Source organism: Phocoena phocoena, chromosome 5, assembly GCF_963924675.1.
Source record: "Phocoena phocoena chromosome 5, mPhoPho1.1, whole genome shotgun sequence".
Taxonomy (NCBI): Eukaryota; Metazoa; Chordata; class Mammalia; order Artiodactyla; family Phocoenidae; genus Phocoena; species Phocoena phocoena.
In genome coordinates, this window is record NC_089223.1 from 83,152,451 (window position 1) to 83,169,377 (window position 16,927).

Below are 16,927 nucleotides of genomic sequence, written 5' to 3' on the forward strand. Positions count from 1 at the left end.
AGTAAAACACAAGGGTTTTCCCTTGGAAAAAAGGTGTCATCCAACCAGCAAAAATATGGAAAAACAAAATGAGCAGCTAATGAAGTAAAAAAAAAAAAAAAAGGTTATGTGAGATGTACAAAGTATAATTGTCTATATATCATCTTTGAATGTGAATACATTGAATTCTTCCATTTAAAACAAAGAGACGGTAGGTCAAAAAAATGCTGTTGAGTCCTATGCTCTTAAGAAAAGCAACAAGAAGAGAAAAAATTAATATGAAAAGATAAAAGGAGATTGAAATGAAATAAAATGAGCGAGGAGATATGGGCCAAAGGCACACAGTAATAATGAGTAGGAAATATATATAGACAAGCTAAAATTTAAGCCTAGCTAAAGCATTAAGAAGAACAGACAGGATTATTTTTTGATGATTTGAAAACATGTAGATGATAAAAGAGTTAAAAATCCTTATAGGGCAAACAGCAGATAAATATATAAATGAAAAACTTGGAAATGCCCCCGCAAATTTTTTTAATAAAATAAGAATTGTAGATTTCAATAATCTCTTCAAAGTCTGAGTGATCCAAAAGGAAATAAATATTAACAGAACAAAAATGTAATTAATAAAATCAATTTAATAGGAATACCTAGAATCATGACTATTTCATACAGGATGCAAATACTTTTTTAAGTCCGTGGAAAATTTACAAAACAGCTCACATACTAGAACTCACAAATAAATTCATAAAATGAATCTTTACAAATTATAAAGCTGAACATTTTTAGGCCTTGTTTTTGGTCATCCCAAAAAATAGAACTAAATAATATGATGACTGAAAAATCCTAACTACTTTTGAATTCAGAAATGTAGTTCTAGAATACTTTTGAATAATCCAATGGGAAATTTAAAAATATATAGAAAGCAATAAATATGAGAACACTTCATATCAAAACCTCTGGGATGAGGCTTATGTACCAAGAATAAATTCATAGTTTTAAATACCATCATTATAAGAAAGGGAAATGCCCAAATTTAATTGGCTTACTTCTTTTAAACAATTAGGCAATGAACTCCATAATTTAACAAGGTAAACCGAATAAAATAGGTAGATGAATTTAATAAAGATAGAATAAAATTTAAGAAAAAAAAATAGTCTTTGGTGTACATAAATGCAGAAGCTCATACTTTTAAGTCAAGTGAAATTTATTAAAAGGGGGAGAAAGTAAGCATACATGAATGGGATTGAAAAAGGAGAAATAAAAAAGATATAGGAGAAATCAAATCATTAAACATCATTCCTCATTAAACCTTATAGAACACATTTAAAATTTTTTGAGGAAATGGATGATTTCTAACAAAAACAAATTATTAAAATTGATTCAAGAAGTAGAAAAATTGGGGCTTCCCTGGTGGTGCAGTGGTTGAGGGTCTGCCTGCTGATGCAGTGGACATGGGTTCGTGTCCCGGTCCGGGAAGATCCCACATGCCATGGAGCGGTTGGGCCCGTGAGCCATGGCCTCTGAGCCTGCACATCCGGAGCCTATGCTCCGCAACGGGAGAGGCCACAACAGTGAGAGGACCGCGTACTGCAAAAAAAAAAGAAGTAGAAAAATTGAAAGGATGCATTTCAATATAAGGGACAGAATATGTGTTTAAAAGCTACACTATAAGGGACCTGGATCAACTAAGTTTTAGCCAACCATTAGATAACCTCATTCTCAGTTTATTTAAATTATTTCAAGATATAAAGAGAGGCAAAGAATTCTCCAGTTTATTTTATGAGACCAGCTTGATTTAAATTTCCAATCTTAAAAAGGAAAAGAGAGAGAAAAAATGAGAGAAAAGACAGAAAGAAAGAGAAATTGTTTATGAATATAAAAATACATATCCTAAATAGAATATGAACAAATAGAAACAAGCAATGCATGAAAATATAATGTAAAATTACTAAACAGGGTTTATTCCATTAATCAAAGTGTGACTCAATATCAAAAAAATTATATATATTTTTACCTTCACACATTCAAGGAGAAAAAAGTGAAACATTCTACTCATAGGTTCCAATAAGGCATTTGGTAATATCAAAATTCATTCTGGGGCTTCCTTGGTGGCGCAGTGGTTGAGAGTCCGCTTGCCGATGCAGGGGACGCGGGTTCGTGCCCCGGTCCGGGAAGATCCCACATGCCGCAGAGCAGCTGGGCCCGTGAGCCATGGCCGCTGAGCCTGCGCGTCCGGAGCCTGTGCTCCACAACAGGAGAGGACACAACAGTGAGAGGCCCGCGTACCGCAAAAAAAAAAAAAAAAAAAAAAATCATTCTGAATGAAAAGTATGGGTATAACAGAAATAGAAGGAAAAAAACTATTAAACCATTTACCAGAACCCTAGAGCAAACATTATCCTACAGGACAAAATTCTAAAATTATTTAAAACAAGTAAGTTAATATGAACCCAACTCTCATCATATTATGTAACGTTTTCTTGAGTTTTTTAGCAATATAGGAATGCAGAAATCAATCAATACAAACTTTGTAAAAGAGAGAAAATTATGTTTCCTTGTGATAATACGATTTATACCTACAACCCTCATCTTTGTTCTCAAACTACTGAAATTAGTTAGGTTACTTGATAAAGTAACTTGATATAAAATTAATGATTACAAAATCAGTAGGTTGTCTTGAATTTAGCAGTAAACACTGATGAAAAGAAATGGGAAAATTAATCTATTCAGAACAAACAACAACAGCTAATCCAACAAAACAAAATCAGGAAACTTTATGAAATGCTTACCCATAAATTTAATAAGAAAGACAGAGAATGTATATGAACAAAGTGAGAGTACATTTATTGAAAGACAAAATGAGATCTGCACAAAAGAAAAGTCATCCCATGTTCTCAGATGGGAAGAAATTATGTTAAAATATATAATTATATCCAAATAAATATATACATTTAGTACAATTAACCTAATCTCTAATGCTTTCTAAATCTACATATAAAAACTTTAGATGTACTTCACAAGGTACGAACGTAATTTGAAAGTGTCAGGACAACAACCTAAAATAGCAAGTTTTATTTATATTCTAGCTATTGCTGAGTTACTTACAAAGTTACCCAGACATTCTCATATCTTGAACTTCTGCTCATTTCTTGAACATTTTGGTGACTGTGGTGAGAGTTTTACAGCAATACATCATAAGATATTTGGTTCACCATGTATTATTTTGTATTGTTCTTTGGAAAAATAGTAAAATAAGTAAGAAAAATGACTTGTTTCCACATTGCAGAAAATATTCTTGCTTGCCACAGTAACTCTATTATAAACTGATGAAACATAGATGTGATTTTCTAAGCTATTTTATTAAAAAATATAAAATTTTAATCTAATATTTTAATTCTTATATTCAAAGCAATAATAAAAAAATGAAGCCAAAATAATACAATGTGGTAAAAGCACCTGCAGTAGATTTCTAAGAGCCATATGTTTGTATCTAGAAAAGAGCATTTGTATAATTCGTAAGTCATGTGTATGGTTCAATTAATGCCATAGTTTTTTTTTTTTTTTTTTCTTATTTATTTATTTATTTATGGCTGTGTTGGGTCTTCAATTCTGTGCGAGGGCTTTCTCTAGTTGCAGCAAGCAGGGGCCACTCTTCATCGCGGTGCACGGGCGTCTCACTATCGCGGCCTCTCTTGTTGTGGAGCCCAGGCTCCAGACGCGCAGGCTCAGTAATTGTGGCTCATGGGCCTAGTTGCTCCACGGCATGTGGGATCTTCCCAGACCAGGGGTCGAACCCGTGTCCCCTGCATTGGCAGGCAGATTCTCAACGATTGCGCCACCAGGGAAGCCCAGATTTTTTTAAATATACATATTAAGGGTCTTTATATTTTTATTTTTTATATTTTTAACATCCTTATTTCACTATAATTGTTTTACAATGTTGTGGTAGTTTCTGATGTACAACAAAGTGAATATGCTATAATTATACAATATCCCCATATCCCCTCCTTCTTGGATCTCACTCACACCCTCCCTATCCCACCCGTCTAGGTGGTCACAAAGCACCAAGCTGATCTCCCTGTGCTATGCAACTGCTTCACACTAGCTATCTGTTTTACATTTGGTAGTGTATGTATGTCAATGCTACTGTCCCACTTCATCCCAGCTTACCCTTCCAGTGTCCTCAAGTCCATTCTCTATATCTGCGTTTTTAATCCTGTCCTGCCGCTGGTTCATCAGAACCACTTTTTGTTTAATTCCATATATATGTGTGAGCATAGAGTATTTGTTTTTCTCTTTCTGACCTACATCACTCTGTATGATAGACACTAGGTTCATCCACCTCACTACAAATAACTCAGTTTCATTTCTTCTTATGGCTGACTAATATTCCACTGTATATATGTGTCACATCTTCTTTATCCATTCATCTGTCGATGGACACTTAGGTTGCTTCCATGTCCTGGCTATTGTAAACAGAGCTGCAATGAACATTGTGGTACATGACTCTTTTTAAATTGTGGTTTTCTCAGGGTATATGCCCAACAGTAGGATTGCTGGGTCATATGATAGTTCTATTTTTAGTTTTTTAAGGAAGCTCCATACTGTTCTCCATAGTAGCTGTATCAACTAACATTCCCACCAACAATGCAAGAGAGTTCCCTTTTCTCCACACCCTTTCCAGCATTTATTGTTTGTAGATTTTTCAATGATGGCCATTCTGACAGGTGTGAGGTGATACCTCATTGTACTTTTGATTTGCATTTTTCTAATGATTAGTGATGTTGAGCATCTTTTCATGTGCCTCTTGGCCATCTGTATGTCTTCTCTGGAGAAATGTCTATTTAGGTCTTCCACCCATTTTTGGATTGGGTTGTTTCTTTTTTTAATATTGAGCTGCATGAGCTGCTTTTATATTTTTGAGATTAATCCTTTGTCAGTTGCTTTGTTTGCAAATATTTTCTCCCATTCTTAGGGTTGTCTTTTAGTCTTGTTTATGGTTTCCTTTGCTGTGCAAAAGCTTTTATGTTTTAATAGGTCCCATTTGTATATTTTTGTTTTTATTTCCATTATTCTAGGAGTTGGGTCAAAAAGGATCTTACTGTGATTTATGTCAAGGAGTCTTCTTTCTAAGTTTTCCTCTAAGAGTTTTATAGCATTGGCCTTAACATTTAGGTATTTAATCCATTCTGAGTTTATTTTTCTGTGTGGTGTTAGGAAGTGTTCTAATTTCATTATTTTACATGTAGCTGTCCAGTTTTCACAGCACCACTTATTGAAGAGGCTGTCTTTTCTCCCTTGTATATTCTTTCCTCCTTTAGCAAAATAAGGTGACAATATGTGCTTGGGTTTATGTCTGGGCTTTCAATCCTGTTCCATTGATCTATATTTCTGTTTCTGTGCCAGTAACATACTGTTGATTGCTGTAGCTTAGTAGTATAGTCTGAAGTCATGGAGCCTGATTCCTGCAACTCCATGTTTCTTTCTCAAGATTGCTTGGGCTATTCAGGGTGTTTTGTGTTTCCATACAAATTGTGAAATTTGTTTTTCTAGTTCTGTGAAAAATGCCATTAGTAGTGTGATAGGGATTGCACTGAATCTGTAGATTGCTTTGGGTTGTATAATCATTTTCACAATGTCGATTCTTCCAATCCAAGAACATGGTATATCGCTCCATCTGTTTGTATCATCTTTAATTTCTTTCATCAGTGTCTTATAGTTTTGTGCAAACAGGTCTTTTGTCTCCTTAGGTAGGTTTATTCCTAGGTATTTTATTATTTTTGTTGCAGTAGAAAATAGGAGTGTTTCCTTAATTTCTCTTTCAGATTTTTCATCATTAATATATAGGAATGAAAGAGATTTCTGTGCATTAATTTTGTATCCTGGTACTTTACCAAATTCATTGATTAGCTCTAGTAGTTTTCTGGGAGCATCTTTAGGATTCTTTATGCATAGTATCATTTCATCTGCCAACAGTGACAGTTCTACTTCTTTTCCAATTTCGATTCCCTTTATTTCTTTTTCTTCTCTGATTGCTGTGGCTAAAACTTCCAAAACTATGTTGAATAAGAGTGGTGAGAGTGGGCAACATTGTCTTGTACCTGATCTTAGTGGAAATGCTTTCAGTTTTTCACCATTGAGAATCATGTTGGCTGTGGGTTTGTCATATATGGCCTCTATTGTGATGAGGTAGGTTCCCTCTATGCCTACTTTCGGAAAGTTTTTATCATAAATGTTGAATTTTGTCAAAAGTGTTTTCTGCATCTATTGAGATTATCATATTGTTTTTATCCTTCAATTTGTTAATATGGTGTATCACATTGATTGATGTGCATATATTAAATAATCTGCATTCCTGGGATAAACCCCACTTGATCATGGTACATGATCCTTTCAATGTGCTGTCGGATCCTCTTTGCTAGTATTTTGTTGAGAAATTTTGCATCTGTATTCATCAATGATATTGGCCAGTAGTTTTCTGTTTTTGTGACATCTTTGTTGTGTTTTGGTATCAGGGTGATGTTGGCCTCATAGAATGAGTTTGGCAGTGTTTCTCTCTTTGCTATATTTTGGAAGATTTTGAGAAGGAATGGTGTTAGCTCTTCTTTAAACGTTTGATAGAATTCGCCTGTAAAGCCATCTGGTCCTGGACTTTTGTTTGTTGGTAGATTGTTAATCACAGTTTCAATTTCAGTGCTTGTGATTTGTCTGTTTATATTTTCTATTTCTTCCTGGTCAGTATCAGAAAGTTGTGCTTTTCTAAGAATTAGTCCATTTCTTCCAGGTTGTCCATTTTATTGGCATATTGTTGCTTTTAGTAATCTCTCATAATCCTTTGTATTTCTGCAGTGTCAGTTGTTACTTCTTCTTTTTCATTTCTAATTCTATTGAGTTGAGTCTTCTCTCTTTTCTTCTTCATGAGTCTGGCTATTGGTTTATCAATTTTGTTTATCTTCTCAAAGAAACAGCTTTTAGTTTTATTGATCTTTGCTATTGTTTTTTTTCATTTCTTTTTCATTGATTTCTGATCTGATCTTTATGATTTCTTTCCTTCTGCTAACTTTGGGGTTTTTCTTTCTCTAATTGCTTTAAGTGTATGGCTAGGTTGTTTTTTTAGAGATTTTTCTTGTATCTTGAGGTGGGTTTGTATGGCTATAAACTTCCCTCTTAGAAATGCTTTTGCTGCATCCCGTAGATTTTGGGCCATCATGTTTTCACTGTCATTTGTTTCTAGGTATTTTTTGATTTCCTCTTTGATTTCTTCAGTGATCTCTTGGTTATTTAGTAGTGTATTGTTTAGTCTCCATGTGTTTGTATTTTTTTCCTGTAATTGATATCTAGTCTCGCAGCATTGTTGTTAGGAAAGTTACTTGCTATGATTTCAATTTTCTTAAATTTATCAAGGCTTGGTTTGTGACCCAAGATATGCTCTATCCTGGAGAATATTCCATGAGCACTTGAGAGAAACATGTATTCTATTTTTTTTTTTTTTGGATGGAATGTTCTATCAATATCAATTAAATTCTTATTTTTTAGTGTGTCATTTAAGGCTTGTGTTTCCTTGTTTATTTTCATTTTGGTTGATCTGTCCATTGGTGAAAGTGGGGTGTTAAAGTCCACTACTATGATTGTCTTACTGTCCATTTTGCCTTTTATGGCTGTTAGCATTTGCCTTATGCCTTGATTGTTCCTATGTTGGGTGTGTAAATATTTACAATTGTTATATCTTCTTCTTGGATTGAGCCCTTGATCATTATGTCGTGTCCTTCTTTTTCTCTTTTAATAATCTTTATTTTAAAGTCTATTTTGTCTGATATAAGAATTGTTACTCCAGCTTTCTTTTGATTTCCTTTTGCATGGAATATATTTTTCCATCCTCTCACTTTCAGTCTGTATGTGTCCCTAGGTCTGAAGTGGGTCTCTTGTAGACTGCATATGTATGGGTCTTATTTTTATATCCATTCAGCCAGTCTGTGTCTTTTGGTTGGAGCATTTAATCCATTTACATTTAAGGTAATTATCAATATGTATGTTCCTATTACCATTTCCTTAATTCTTTTGGGTTTGTTATTGTAGGTCTTTTTCTTCTCTTATGTTTCCTGCCTAGAGAAGTTCCTTTAGTATTTTTTGTAAAGCTGGTTTGTTGGTGCTGAATTCTCTTAATTTTGCTTTTCTGTAAAGGTTTTAATTTATCTGTAGAATCTGAATGAGATCCTTTCTGGGTAGAGTAATCTTGGTTGTAGGTTTTTCCCTTTGTCATTTTAAATATGTCCTGCCACTCCCTTCTGGCTTGCAGACTTTCTGCTGAAATATCAGCTGGTAACCTTATGGCTATTCCCTTGTATGTTACATTTGTTTTTCCCTTGCTGCTTTTTTTTTTCCCTTGATGCTTTTAATATGTTTTCTTTGTATTTAATTTTTGATAGTTTGATTAATATGTATCTTGACGTGCTTCTCCTTGGATTTATCCTGTATGGGACTCTCTGCACTTCCTGGACTTGATTGACTGTTTCCTTTCCCATGTTAGGGAAGTTTTCCAGTATAATCTCTTCAAATATTTTCTCAGACCCTTTCTTTTTCTCTTCTTCTTTTAGAACACCTATAATTCAAATGTTGGTGAGTTTAATATTGTCCCAGAGGTCTCTGAAACTGTCCTCAATTCTTTTCATTCCTTTTTTTTTTTTTTTTTTTTAGTCTTCTCTGCAGTAGTTATTTCCAATGTTTTATCTTCCAGGTCACTTATCTGTTCTTTTGCCTCAGTTATTCTGATGTTGATTCCTTCTAGAGAATTTTTAACTTCATTTATTGTGTTGTTCATCATTGTTTGTTTGCTCCTTAGTTCTTCTAGGTCCTTGTTAAACATTTATTGTATTTTGTCCATTCTATTTCCAAGATTTTCAATCAGCTTTAATATCATTATTCTGAATTCTTTTTTCAGGTAGACTGCCTATTTCCTCTTCATTTGTTTGGTCTGGTGGGTTTTTACTTTGCTCCTTCATCTGCTGCATATTTCTCTGTCTTCTCATTTTGTTTATTTACTGTATTTGGACTCTCCTTTTTGCAAGCTGCAGGTTCGTAATTCCCATTGTTTTTGGTGTCTGCCCCCAGTGGGTGAAGTTGATCCAGTGGCTTCTGTAGGCTTCCTGGTGGAGGGGACTGGTTCCTCTGTTCTGGTGGGTAGGGCTAGATCTTGTAATTCTGGTGGTCAGGGAATCTGGTGGTGTGTTTTGGGGTGTCTGTGAACCTAGTATGATTTTAGGTTGCCTCTCTCTGGGTGGTGGTGTGTTCCTGTTTTGCTAATTGTTTGGCATGGGACTTCCAGCACCGGAGCTTGCTGGCCATTGTGTGGAGATGGGTCTTAACTTTGAGGTGGTCATCTCTGGGAGAGCTCTCACTGATTGATATTACTTGGGGCCAGGAAGTCTTTGTTTGTCCAAAGTCCTGAACTCAGCTCTCCCACCTCAGAGTCTCTGGCCTGATAACAGGCCAGAGCACCAAGGCCCTGTCAGCCACATGGCTCAGAAGAAAAGGGAGAAAAAAAGAAGGAAAAAACTAATAATAAATTTAAAATAATTAAAAAACATTATTAATATAAAAATGTTTTAAATTATTAAAATAAAAATATCATAATAAAAAAAGAAGAGAGCTACCAAACCAATAAACAAGTCCACCAATGATAACAAGCACTAAAAAGTATACTATTATAAACATAAAAATCAGTAACAAATCAGTCACAGACAGCAAACCCCGAGTCTACAGTTGCTCCCAGAATCCACCACCTCAATTTTAGGATCATTCTTTGTCTATTCAGGTATTCTACAGACGCTGGGTACATCATGTTGATTGTTGGGATTTAATCTGCTGCTCCTGAGGCTGTATGGAGAAATTTCCCTTTCTCTTTTTTGTTTGCACAGCTCCTGGAGTTCAGCTTTGGTTTTAGCCCCACCTCTGCCTGTAGGTTGCCCTCAGGCCTCTGTTCCAGCTCAGACAGGACAGGTTAAACAGCAGCTGATTAGGGAGCTCTGGGTCATTCATGCTGAGGGGAGGGAGGGGTAACTGTAGTTATAATTGGAATGTGGGGCTAGCCTGTAGCGGCAGAGGCTGATGTTACATTTCAACTGCCTGAGGCGTGCCATGTGTTCTCCCAGGGAAGTTGTCCCTGGATTATGGGACCCTGGCAGTGGCGAGCTGCACAGTCTCCTGGGGCATGGTGTGGATAGTGACCTGTGCTTGCACACAGGATTCTTGGTGGCTGCAACAGCAGCATTAGAATTTCACGCCCATCTCTAGTGTCCGAGCTGATAGCCACAGCTTATGCTTGTCTCTGGATCTTGTTTAGGCGGTGCTCTGCCTTCTGTGGGCAGAAGGGGAAGGAATCCCCTTTCCTCGCACACCCTGAAACAATGGTCTCTTGCCTCTTAGGCAAGTCCAGACTTTTTCCCGGACTCCCTCCCAGCTAGCTGTGGAACACTAGCCTCTTTCAGGCTGTGTTCATGCAGCCAACCCAGTCCTCTCCCTGGGATCTGACCTCCAAAGCACAAGCCACAGCTGTCAGCCACCACCTGCCCCAGTGGGTGTGCAGACAACTGTCTCAGGCTGGTGAATGTTGGTCGGCACTGTTCCTCTGTGAGGGAATCTCTCTGCTTTGCCCTCTGCACCCCTGTTGCTGTGCTCTCCTCCATGGCTCCAAAGCTTCCCCCTGCCCAACCCCTGTCTCCACCAGTGTAGGGCCTTCCTAGTGTGTGGAAATTTTTCCTGCTTCACAGCTCCCTCCCAGAGATGCAGGTCCCATCCCTGTTCTTTTGTCTCTGTTTTTTCTTTTTTCTTTTGTCCTACCCAGGTACATGGGGATTTTCTTGCCTTTTGGGAAGGCTGAGGTCTTTTGCCAGCATTCAGTAGGTGTTCTGTAGGATTTGTTCCACATGTAGCTGTATTTTTGATGTATTTGTGGGGAGAAAGGTGATCTCCACGTCTTACCCCTGCCATCTTGAAGATATCTAAGGGTCTTTTTTCCATAGTGATTTTTGACAGGAGTAGGGACAGCTTATTTAATGAGTCAATGTTTTAAATTAGATATATTTACTTTTTGACCACCCTCCACCCCAAATATCCCAAACTACTTAAATGACAAGATAATTTGCACATATAGGATATTTAATAACTATACATTTTTCCACAACTGGAATTAAAAATTTGTGAAGCAGGTAACACACCTTATACATTTTAGGTATATAATGTATTCCTAAACAGATGACACAGTATTTGTCAGAACATATTTGTTAGTTGCTGCACACACACTTCACACACATACACCATAAAAAATGCATTTAGTTGGCTTTTATTGCTCTTCATCCATAGAAAAAATAAATAGTTATCCAAATAGCTATATTCCGCCCCTCCCCCCCCCCCAGATTTTATAGCCCCTATGCATTCAGTAGAGGTGATGTGTCTACTTTTGGTCAATGAGTTTTAAGCAGAAGGTCTTCATCTCTGAAGTCAGAATAAAGTATAAGCTAATAAGTGTGCTACTGCCACTTTTCACCTAGTATAATGAAAAAGAAGGTCACATGGTCCATATGTAATTAACAGATGGTAGAGGCTCAATCAGCCTGGGTCTGTGAATGAATGTGTGGAGAGACTGTATCCTACCTTGACCAACCTTAGCTATCTGCCAAGAGATAGAAATAAAAATTGTTGTTTGTGTGTTAAATGACAAAAATACTGTGATTGATTTGTGATTGTGGTTTAACATAGGCTTCTTGACTAATACCTCAAGTCTCTATATTCAGACAAAGTAGAACACATGATCTTGCCATAAAAATAGAATTTGTATAAATACATTTGTTCTTTTCCTTTTGGCTATATTTTATGGTATATTCTTTTATCTTTTAATTTTTTATCAAATAATTACAGCTTGGATTATACTTTCCTTCTGTTATAACTATGTTGTATTTTTTAAAACAATTTCATATATTCATTAAGGTTTTATTGAGTAATTAGTGTGAAGGTTTTACAGGAATGACACAAGCTGAATTATAACAATATTTGCCATGAAGTTGTTGTCCATTTAGTAGCAAAAAATAATAAAGAATACAAATAGCTATGACACAAGTTGGAATTTTGTTAATAGCATAACAGACTCCCTTGATAAAGAGTTCAATCACCAGGGTAGTTTTTAAAAGTAGCATGTAGCTAGAGTTAATAAGGAGCCCCATTATGTATAAATTTCAAACACTTTCCATCAAAGTCCCTAGGAATGTCCAGATATTACCTGCCCTGCTTCTGCCCTCCTTCTGACAATTCAATTTGATTATTCACCTGTTTTTAAAAGGCAGTGAACATGAGAGCTTCAATGATGGAGGAAGATGGCAGAGGTATTTCCTATGACGTAGAGCCAATCCTCAGCAAGCGTATGCAGGAGAACATGCAGAGAATAGATGCTCTGACTTGAATTGCTTTCCTAGGGGCACAAGCTATGGACCCTGTGTGATATTCAAACATAAGCACTTAGCTTGTTGAAGACAATGAGGGGCTGCTTTTCTTGCCAAACCCTCATCAAATTTTAATAGAGCCATCAGAAGTCAATAATTAATTTCTCAACCAAGAGGGACTTTTAATAGAGGGTTTACAGCTTGTATGATCTTTCTTTTTGTAGATATGCAGTCTGTATTTCAGAGATCGGACACATAGCATTCACTAAAACATTGTAGACAATTGTCATTATTTACATTGTAAAGTCACGTCTCACCCAAAATTTAAGGCCATTATTTCTGGGGGTCTCCTATAGCATATTACTCCTCAAAAACTAAACAAAACTTTTTTTTTTTTTTTGTGCTATGCGGGCCTCTCACTGTTGTGGCCTCTCCCGTTGTGGAACACAGGCTCTGGATGCGCAGGCTCAGTGGCCATGGCTCACGGGCCCAGCCGCTCCGTGGCATCTGGGATCTTTCTGGACCAGGACACGAACCTGTGTCCCCTGCATCAGCAGGCAGACTCTCAACCACTGCGCCACCAGGGAAGCCCTAAGCAAAACTTTAATTTCCCCCCAACTTAAATACCATAGTTCTTCATGAATTTGCTTGTCATCCTTGCACAGGGGCCATGCTAATCTTCTCTGTATCATTCCAATTTTAGTATATGTGTTGCCGAAGCGAGCACAAAATACCATAGTTCTGAAAGGGATATAGAATTGACCAGAGGTGAGAGTGATGAACTCTAGGACCACGTCCTGGGAATGACTTCTTTAGGCTCTGCAGGATGGCCTGGAAGACTCAAATAAAAATCCATATTGACAAATACTACAATCCAACCTCAAATAAAAATCCAAATTGACAAATAAAATAGAAATCAATATTGACTCAAATAAAATAAAAAATAAAATAAAACTCCATATTGACAAATAAAATTAAAATCCATACTGACAAATACTACAATCCACCCTCTACTGAGGGAGATGAACAGATTTAAGGCAGGAAGATGGAGGAAAAGAGGCTGAGAAAACTATCAACACAGAGATGAGATGTAAAGAACTAACCTGTGATTCAAAGATTTTAAACAACAAAAGCACAGAAATGTTTTTTCTTTAACTTTTTATTTTATATTGGAGTATAGTTGATTAACAATGTTGTGTTAGTTTCAGGTGTACAACAAAGTGATTCAGTTATACATATACATGTATCTATTCTTTTTCAAATTCTTTTGGAAATGCTTTTTCTTTAAACAAAATAATTATGTTGATATGACATACCCTAATTGAAGCTGAGAGCTGCCCCATCTTACTCCACTTTCTAATTTCCATAATCTTTACCAACAAATAGTTGGCTTCACTAAAAGATGAGTGATAAACAGGAAAGACACAAGACATGATCCTACATTGCGAAAGAGAAAACACAGAAAGCAAAAGCATATGAAGACACTACATTCTGAGAGCACTTACCTAAAAAATTAAATAACATTTGTAATAAACATAGCTTCAAGAGATCTTAATAATAAAAGAAGCTCAAAGATTAGGTGAATAGATTGAAGAATAGATTATTAAAATGTGAAAAAGATGAAGGAATCTAGCAGAAAACAATAGAGCAGAAAAGGATAACAGAAATAAACACCATATTAGAAGCAAGGGACATAAAAACAAATGCAACTCAAAATCTGAGAGTGATTATGAGTGACTATCTCATAATAGATAATAAAAAATTGAAATGTAAAATGATTAATGGCTCATTTTTGAGAAGATAAGTGATTTGGAATATGCAATACTATAAAGAAGAATAACATAAGCAAAATCGTGGCTTCTGACAAAGAACTAAATAGGGCATGAGGATTTAGGCATAACGGAAAAAATTTACCTGAAATCAGTATTTTTTAAAAGTTACAATTCAGTAATATCTACATAGTTCTCAAAAAACATAAAGCACTAAGTAATTGTACACAAGGCTAAATTATCTTCAAGTACAAAGGCAACACACAAAAATTTTTATATATGCCAGAACCTCAGGAATAAAACATATTTGAGGTCCTTAGCAAAGTACAGCCAAATATTCAGCCAAATTATTGCCAAAACCTGGAAGGCAGAAGCAAGGTGTGAGCATTACATCTCTTTAAAAAAAGTGAACAAAGAAACCTACTAAACTATTTCACAGTGTTTGTAAAACATGAATATTATAACCTTATCATTGTAAAAAGAATAACTCAATTAACAAAACAATGGGACTTGGCAGGAACTCCCAGCATGGTAGCTTCTGCATTTTTCACAAAGGAGAGTCAGTAGAGTATTAAGGAGCTTAAATTATTAAAGTGATATCTCTAAAATTTAAATTATTCTTAACATATTTCTTAAGTTCAGCATCATGTTTTATAAACTTAGTTTGTAAAAATATGATCTGATTTTCAGTTATTTCTTCCCTATCACTTCTATTTGTTTTATTAACTCTTTAAAGAAATTAAATTTAATATGTAATAGATTCAAATGACATTGATAGTATAAATCCAGTTTTATCTGGCTATCTTTTAATGTCAGTTAAACAAGATTTCATCTGAAAATAACAGAAAACCTGACTTCTGTTATAAACATATAAATAAGATTTATTTCTCTCATATAATAAGAAAATTGGGAGATAGGCAGCTGCTGGACTAATGACTCAATAATATCTTTGCCAAAGTTTGTGCAATTATTTTCTCCTTATCCTCATGGTAACAACATGTCTGTGTATTCCAAGAAAGAAGACGGAAGCAGACAAGGGGTAGAGAATGTCATCAGACTTGTACTTACATTTCACTGACCACTCCTGGCTTCAGGGGAGCCTGGGCAAGTGACTCATATAGACTTTCTAATGTCATTTAGAGTAGGTAAGGATAAAAGAGGCTGAGTGATCTAAGCTATGTGTCTACCACATGTTCCCTCTTATGTAATCATAGAAGAGTTTCAGAAATAAAGTGTATCAATTTTTTACCACAGATAATATATAGATTTTTTTTAAATCTAAAATTTTATATTTTAAAAACGAAAAGAGGTATTATCAAAGGTATATCTATCTCTATCTACCCACATAGTTGAACACAATGAAAACATTCATTAAATACATAATATAATTTTGCATAGATTCAGATCACATGGGTTAACCTGAGTAATGAAAAAAAAACATATAACATAAAAATAACAAGACTGATATGCCAAACATACTAAATCATGTGATAATTTTTTAAATGTTTATTTAACAGAAATATTTCCTAAGTTCCAATACCATGCTCAAAAACATTTTCCTGAAGAATTTGTAGTCATTGAAGTAATAACATTCTCTGCATCTAAGAGGAAATGACACAACATCTGTTGTGAAGTTCCAGCAATGTTATCTGTTATACCTTTGTTTTACAAACTTCTTTCAGCATGTCCATCTACACCTCCTGCTAGTCATAAATTGTCTTGGTTCAATGACATTTATAGTATTTTTACAACAGAAATAGTTTTTGATAGAGTCATTTTTCAGTCATTCTCTTACAAACAACACTGCTCTCCATGTTGTGTGGCTCAAACCAACAATGACTGGTCATCTGCAGCCTGGCAAGTAACACACAGTCACAGTCTACACAATAAAGCAAATCCTCCTTCAGTTAGTATACTGACACTGCTTTAGAAATGGTAGATTAAAAGATTTTTTTCTTAAAGTATTTCTACATTCTGCTTCCTTTCATTGGACTTTTGGATAAATTATTTTTACTATGATTAAGAGCTTATATAGATTTAATTGAATTTTGCAGCTATATATTTTAAACAAGATAAAATGAAATAGACACAATCATAGTCCTTAAATATTAAAAATGTTTGGTTAAATTATTAAAACATAATTTTAATAGTTGAGATGATTCGAGTGTAGGCACTGTAATGATCAAGTGAGTGAGCAGAAGACTGAGACAAAGAACTCAGTGCAAGTGGTCAAAGCAAGTGAAAATATGAGAGAATTTAATAAGTCCAGGTGCCCTAAAATAAATTGTTGATTGAATCGACAAAGGAAAAATAGGAAAATGAAAAATAGAAGAAAATTTCTGAAGGTTACACAAAGACAAGTATTTCCAGATAGAAAGCCTGGAGGAGGTGAGGATGGTTGGTATATTAAGAAGAAAGAAAGAAAGAAAGAAAGAAAGAAAGAAAGAAAGAAAGAAAGAAAGAAAGAGGAAGAAAGAAAGAGAAAGAAAGAGAAAGAAAGAGAAAGAAAGAAATATATATATATATGTACAGTAAGAGTATATCAGAACTTACAGGAAAAAGAGGAATTCATAAGAATTTTACAATGAGAGAATCAAATTATCCTCAGTATGAAGAGATTTACATAGTGCTCAGACATTTTCTGATCAAAAGACTAGAATGATGTTTGTAAAGGTCAGAGGTAATTATATACAGTCATCCCTCAGTATCAATGGGGGTTGGGTTTCTAGAGTCCCCGCGAATATG

General features: G+C 35.3%; 1 non-coding gene across 1 annotated transcript; it reads right to left on the bottom strand.

Annotated features, from left to right (window-relative positions):
• Nucleotides 1–13,033: 13,033 nt before the first annotated feature.
• On the bottom strand, nucleotides 13,034–13,140 carry LOC136124004 (U6 spliceosomal RNA). Its single transcript, XR_010655953.1, has one exon. It is a non-coding gene; the product is annotated as a U6 spliceosomal RNA (small nuclear RNA).
• Nucleotides 13,141–16,927: the final 3,787 nt, after the last annotated feature.